The following is a 7634-nucleotide window of genomic DNA, read 5'->3' on the forward strand; positions in this document are numbered from 1 at the left end:
GAAAGAGATTGAAACTCAGTAACAGAAAAAAGACTGTTTGAAATGCTCTGTTAGATAGCCTGCAAAGCCCCTGTAATAACAGAGAAATCAAATCAGAGTGAAAATAAAACCCAATAAAATGGTCATTTATCATAAGAAATTCTCTTAAATTCACCAAATTACTCGGAAATTTGCTGCATTAAAAGTCTGTAAAAGAAAATGTAGAAGAATGTACTTCCAGTTCACCTCACCATATATTTTTCCTAGCAGTGTTAAGTTAGTGCTTGCAATCTGCTCCAGTCTAGAGAAAAGTGGCTGTTTTGGGATAATTTTGTTTCCCCAAGCCTTTGTGATTATTTCAGCGTGATTCACAGACCAGGAGAGCAGTGAAGTATTAAAGGAAATTAAAATTATCCAAACCCCTTACAGCTCTGGCATTTTTCTTTTACTTTGGTCATGTTTCCAATTGTATGCAATGCTGCCAGTTTTCTTAATTCTCACTCTTGCATGCAACCTCCAGGCTGAGATGACAACTTCAGTCTCTTTTGCCCTCTATTGAAGTGAATTGGTAATAACAATAGCCTATAAAATGTGAGCTACAACATATAAAAGAGAGTATAAATAATTGATCTCAAACCAGTGACGTGTGTAATTACTTTATGTAGGAGTCTCATAAGTGCTGCCAAGTCTTCTGCTGGCTCCTACCTATATGATCATTTTACCTTTTGTCACTAGCAGTCTTTATTATGGGATGTAGACACAGTAATTAAATGGCAATTTTTTTTTCCTGATATTTTTAACCTCTTTAATACAAAGGTTTTCCTTCTTATGAAGGGTCTATACATGGCCAATGTATATCTTAAAATAATAGACTCAAAGTTAAAATACTTTATCTTTCTAACACAAATGTCTGAGAACAAATAATTTGAAATACAGAGATTTCAGGGAGTTAATGGTGTTATTTCAACAGGTCAATTATGAAAAATAATTTACAATCATTTCATTTGCAGTATGCTATGCTAGCTTTATGATATTTTAACTGTACTTATAGAAAACCTAAAAATTAGTCCCATATCTCTCTGCCTATCTCTAAATCACAGGAAATGACTGTAGCAAATCTTACCCCTTGTTCAAGAGGCAAGGGGTTCACAGTCATCCCGTTCACCCTGCAAGCACACAGTAGATTGCAACATTACCATAGTGAGGTGCTGAGGAAGGCCAAGTCACCCACATGGGTTAGTTAGTTAGTTAGTTAGTTAGTTAGTTCAGGTGTGGTACATTACTAACAGAACCAGTCCTATCAAAGCCAGTGCTGGTACCTCCTGTGGTGTTGCCCTTTGCATGGGCACATACCAAGCTGCTCCCAGTTAGCTATGGTAGCTGGGTATGATTCAACTGGTGAAGAAGGTCCTGTCCCACTCTTGTGAGACTGCAAACAGGTTTTGTCTTAGTGCTCTGAGGTGATGCATGGAGCTACATTTAGTACTGACCTGAACCCTATGGAAATTGCTAATCTGAGTAGTGTAGTGCAGCATCACCTTGTCCAAGTTCAGGTAAAGTCAGGATGGGAAGGTAAAGGAAAGAAGCACAACCTCATCATATAGCCAAGTTCAAACTACACTATGAGTTAGCAGTGCTAAGCAGGATAAATATTCTCAGAGGGTTAAAAAACTGAAGTAAACTTGTGATAAATCTGCATAGGGGAGTTTAACTGTTAAAGTCAGAATGGGTTGTTCTGGCACGCTCAGACTAACTCGTGTGAGTTACATCCCCTCCCCTCATCCTGACCATCTCCCCTTACTGTGGTGGCTGATGCCTCCCACACTGCAGCCAGTGTTCATTTTTCCTGCACTTCCAGCTGGATAAACAAGTGTTCCCTCTGCGTGCTTTCAGAAAGGCTCTGTGTCTGTGGTAAGCAAAGTGCTTTCAGCAGCTGCTGGTGTACATCTCCCCCACCACTTGCTAGCACAGATTTTTGATTAAAAGTTGAAGAGAGGGATTTCTGAAATCGACCCCACAATTAGATATGAGATGACTTAATGTCAAAATACTTCACAGTACTTTTAAGGATAATTTGGTTCTACCCTGTGGCCACAAAACAATCTTAAAATGACTTGTCAATAACCATATCCTGCAGGGAAAGAATAAGACATTCTAGCTTTAAAGAAAAAAAGGGCAATCAAGCTTCATAAGGCTTTACTTACAGCTGAAAGCGTGAATATAAACCCACAAGAAAACACTTAGCAACACTTTGATTCGTGTTTGTAATTTTGATACTCAGCAGTTTCTCCCAACAGGTAGATGGAAGCTTTCAACTTCTTTGCCTCCTTCCCTTCTAGAAGAAAGGAAACAGCTTTCTGCTATTTTTGGATCAGACTTTTTATATAAGGATGGGTAGCTCTCCTGCTGGGGCTGGTCTTAATTTGCAACAGCCCTTCTTCTAATCTTCAATAATATCTCTGTTGCTGGGTTGTTCTGCTGTTAGATGCTACTGTTGAACAGCAGTGGACTCCACAACTCATGATGTGAGAGTGTCCTGTGACAGGCTGTAAGGCTTGCACAGGAGTTGGAGCCACATGTCTGTCTATCTGTCTGTCTGCCTGTCTGCCTGTATCAATACCCATTCCTATTCTGCAAAAGGAAACAGTCTGGTCACCAGTCCTTCCTCCGTCTCCACGTGTTGCACCTCATTGTATTTAACCTTTATTCCAGGGAGAAATTATGCTGATAAGCAGACAGGGAGAGTCTTTTTAGTGCACTTCAAAGAGAAATTGATCCTTTTTCACGTCTCTTGCAAAATTCAAGATAGAAAAGCACTCTTATTTACTACTAGGAAGCATTAAAAAAAAATAAAAATAAATCTACAGAGTGTGAGAATTTCCTAACCTCAAGGTATGAGTCAGTTTTAAGCAGCTTATTGTGTCTCTCTTTTTCTCTTTTATTTTCTCTTGAAAGCTGTATTATATGAGTCTTAAGATGCTAGTTGGATAAGACCAATATAATTCCCCAGACAGAAACAGGAAAGGAAATAGATGTGTAAAGAAGCTGGTACCACAGACTGAGTAACCCATCCTTTGCCTTGTGTCTGACACCTGTGGTGATTTTTAAGAGAGGAGTTTGCCCTGTTTGTGTCTTCAGCTTCCTCAGTGCAAGCTGCTGCATCGCCAGGAATGTGGATGCTTTCTGCTTCCCGGGATCCTGTTTTGTTGCTGCTTCCTGCTTGGGCCACTTGCCAGAAAATCACCTTGGAAACCCAGGCACCAGTTACTATGGTCACTTGGAGGAGAATACGTTTCCTTGCATTGCATTGGGTATTAGGAGGAGGAAACCCACAAGGTTTTTTTGAAGTTCAGTGGAACTGGACTCAAAGAGGTGCATCCCGACCTAATTTCCTCCATCTCATCCCCAGTAAAACCACTGGAGCTGCAAAGTGTAAGCAAGGTGAAAAGGTGGCTTGAAGTCAATGTGCTCACACCAAGCTGTGAAATTACTTCTTACAAACAACTTACCTATCGCTTATTAGCAGCACAGAGAAACTCAAGAGTGAGGTAAACAGGGATAAATTGGAAACTTGTCCTCCCCCAAATGCAGGCATATAAAATTCCATGAAGAAGAAATAAAAGCCTTTGAAAGTACTCACTTGATGGTTGAGGTGAAAACCAACAGTAGCTGTTCAAACTAAAGACATGTCTTGGGTAAGATTGTGAAAATAAGTGTAAGAAATTACATGGGAATTTTCCCTGACTGATGGGATCAGCTATTTGTGTGCAAGCACTGTAGTAGGATCAAAGGCTAACCATCCAGATGAGGAACTTGTTGACTTCCTCTAAGGAAAAATTGAAATGTTCCTCAGGCTGGTGTTTGAAGACCCGAAACTCCTCTCTGTTGTGACCACATATGCTGCAGCAGAAACATCCTGACATTAGGTATTGTATACAGACCAGAGGAAAGACAGAAAGCACATCATGCTCCTCTGTGGCCTGAACTTTTCCAGGTAAAGGCTGTTACTGTTCCCCTTCCACCTCAAAGCTAGTTTCCTTATATAGCCATCTATACCCATCTATATCCATCTAATACCTTCCAGAAACAAGGTGCCTAACCACAGGGGCCAGGGTGCTGCTGAACTGGTAGATTACAAAGTGATAATCAAGGCCATATTGTGACCCTGCAGTGTACCAGAAAATCTATTTAATGCTTTGCAGCAGTTTTCCAGATTTGCAATTTGAAGCATTTGTTATTGCCTTGTGAATAGTAACTCTGCTCATTGCAAATGGAAATGAATTCATCAAAGCCTGAACTCTTCCTCCCCGTTTGTGACCATTATTAAATGTGGAACTGAGACACCAAATCACTACAGTTCCTACTTCTTCATTCTTACTTTTCCTAACTTTCCATCCTGAAGAAAAATTAGCAGGGAAATAGTAAATCCAAAGTCAAATACGACATGAATATTTTCTGTTAGATCTGATGTTTCAGTATGGGAATATGAGTAGAGACATTTCACTGCCAATGCACAAAAGGTATGAACAGATTTGAGCTTATTTTGCCCAAGCCATGAGCTGACTTGGTGCCAGTCAGCCAGGCCAGAAGCTACACAAACATGGCCCCATGACTGATGTGTTGCTATCTCTCTTTAAGACAAATATGCCCTTGCAACCCAAAATAGCACTGTATGTTGTTTCCCAAAGTATATTGAAGTATGCAGAGACTAAATTACAGGATTTTTCAGAGAGAATTGGTTCAGACAATTCAGGTTTTTTGGGACACACTCCATCCATGCTGGGTAACCCATTAAATCACTGTAACTCTCACAGCAACACATTCCTGGAAACTGCTGTTGAACAATTGGCTTGTTCCCCATTATGTGATATCCCCTCAGAACACCCAGGGTGCTTTTACTTGTTTGTATTGCCATCAGCAGCTTTGATTCCCCTGAAAGCAGCTGATGGTTTTCAGTGACCACAGCTCAAATGAAGAGTTCATCTCTGCACTGATCAATTTTTGTGCATATCCTACAGAATTGTGGATGGAGTTACAGCCTTTTACTGCTAACAAGTGAAAGGAAACTCTGCTTATATTAACTTGCATGTTCACTGCTGAAACATTTGTCTGCACCTTCAGTACCTACTCATTTGCAATGTCACCCCTGTCTTTTAGTATTGCATCAATCATGAAGTTCAGTTTCTAAACAGGTACAGAAAATTCTGTAGAACTTACAAAGTCTCCACCTTACCATGGGTAATGTGCAATGAGAATTCGAGCCTTCACTGTGCTTTGAGACCCCTCCCAAGAGGTTGTATTCACTTTTAGGTTTGGTGGGGTTTTTTTGGTTTTTTTTGTTTGGTTGCTTTGGCTTGGTTTGGTTTTTTTGTTGGTCATACTCTCCAATTGCCCTGTAGATGAAATGTTCTAGCAAAGTCTAATATAAGGCCTGGCTCACTAACTTATATTCACTTCTTTCTAATTACCCATCCCTAAACTGCAAGCATCAGTTTCTCTTAATCTCCCTCCCTTAACTGGACTAGAGTAATATTAATTCTGTTAATTTCTTCTAAAATTGTTTTCAATAATCCATTATTTTCTGGAATAGTTATTTAAGGAGGAGCTTGGCTGTAGGAATGTGGCATATCAAAATACTCTTATTAAATAACAAACTACTTTTCTAAATAATTAAGCAACATGAAATGGTATCAAGGTTTAACAATATTAATGGAGGAGAAGGTAAGAAATGCCAAAATGCTGTCTGTCTGCACATCCTTAGCAGTTTTCCCAGTGCATGGACTTTAGTTTACATTCCATAAAACAGCATCATGTTACTTTTTTCCCCAATTATGGCAAAATAATAATATAATTATGCATAATAACTATGTGGGCAAAGAGGTCCACATAATAAGTAGTACTCAGGAATGGAGCCTTAGGAAGCTAAAATAAGATAATAATGGAGCCCTGCAATGGGAAGCCTTATGAATCAGTGCCTGTGACAGAGTCAGTTCAGAGGAGTGCCAGAGCAGGGCCCACAGGAAAATAAGTTGAACACAGACCTTCACATGGACCCTGATAGATGGAGGATCACATGGCTAAAGCAAAGCACCAAATGGTTTCTCCTCCAAGTCCTATATTCTGTCTGAATAGAAATGTGAGCCACACTGGACTTGGTGGGACCGGCATGGTGATTTTTCTGCTTCCAAATGCAACTGGCAACTCTTAAGAGGTCTCATCAAACAATGTACTCCTCCTGCAGCTCCCTTGGATGCTGCACTGCCCACATCCCTTGCATTTGCCAACCCATGGTTACGTTTTGATGGTTGGTAAGACCTTTTTAACACAAGTTGATGCATTAGAAAAGTAGGAGATGGCATTTTAGCTGGACACATGGACAAGCAGTGGGCTGCCTTGGCAGTGGCCTATCCTTTATGTTTGCAGCAAGAAGCTTCTGCTGAACCCCCACAAAGTCTGCACTCCCTCTCAACACAAATAAAATTGATTTAGATTCATTTTTTGGGCTTGGTTTAAGACGCTGGAGGTTGTACAAGCCAGAAGGAAAACACCCCATTGGTCTAGTCTGTAGTGCAGTGAACAGCACTCCAATATTTCAGGGAGGAGATGAAACTTTTCCATCCTGTTCTTGGGGAATGTGGGAATCCATCCATCTCTCTTTTAGCAGGGATAGGGGAGGAAGCCCTTGGTGGGGCTCATCTCCTCACTGGTGTGAGGGTAATCTGGTCCCTTTTCATGCCTTCCAGGCATACCCCTCTGCTTAGGGCCATGGAAGTCCTCTTTCACTTATTTTGGTGCTTCTGCCCCTGGATATATTCCTCTATTGGTCCCACAAAGTGCCCTAAACATGCTTTTGCCCAGATGTTTCTAGGGATCACTCTCCTAGCCATCCTCAACATTACAGCTGGAATTCCCAGACTGGCTGTAGTCTCTCTCTTGCAGTAACACAATGCAGTATTTTGGTTTGGTTTTATATTTCTTTCTGTTGAAGAGGAACACTTCTGACTCTATAGTCCAAACTTTCAACTTGGATATATCCAGTTAGTGCAAGGAGTTTTCTCTAGGAACCTCAGATCTCTGTAAAGGTCAAATCTCAAAGTCAGAATTTCATTCTGAAAGATGGCTTCAGTGAGAGTTAGGGTGCATTAAACTAAGGCTTGGACAAAATCTCCTTGCAGCTGTTGATCATAACAGCTGTTTTTAATTCAGAATAAAATGTAAGAAGCAGTAAATCTGCTTCGTGGAATTAGATAGCTGAAACAAAAAGAGCTATTGCAAAGAACATAGTGACATACATCAGTGTAAGAATCCCTGAGAAAAGAGAAGGTTTTCTTTGGGCTGAATACAAATGCAGAGGTGGGCACTGTTTGATGCAGTAAGATGTGGAGAGAAACAGCAAAACTATCACAAAATGACAGAAAATCAAGGAGATAATCAGAGCAAGCCTTAAACATGTGGCCTCATAAAAAGTCTGTGACTTTCCATTAAAGCTCTGCTGAAAGGGTTTTGAAATTGAGAAGTGCTTGTCCTCTTTTGATAACTTTGTTTTAGTCTTTGTACATAAAAAGGATGGAAGTCAGGAAAATGACTGACTTCAACATCAGTTTTTCTTCAGGGAGGAAACTTCCATGGAGATGCCAAACACTGAATAGCAGTTT

Source organism: Heliangelus exortis, chromosome 1 (genome assembly GCF_036169615.1).
Source record: "Heliangelus exortis chromosome 1, bHelExo1.hap1, whole genome shotgun sequence".
Taxonomy (NCBI): domain Eukaryota; kingdom Metazoa; phylum Chordata; class Aves; order Apodiformes; family Trochilidae; genus Heliangelus; species Heliangelus exortis.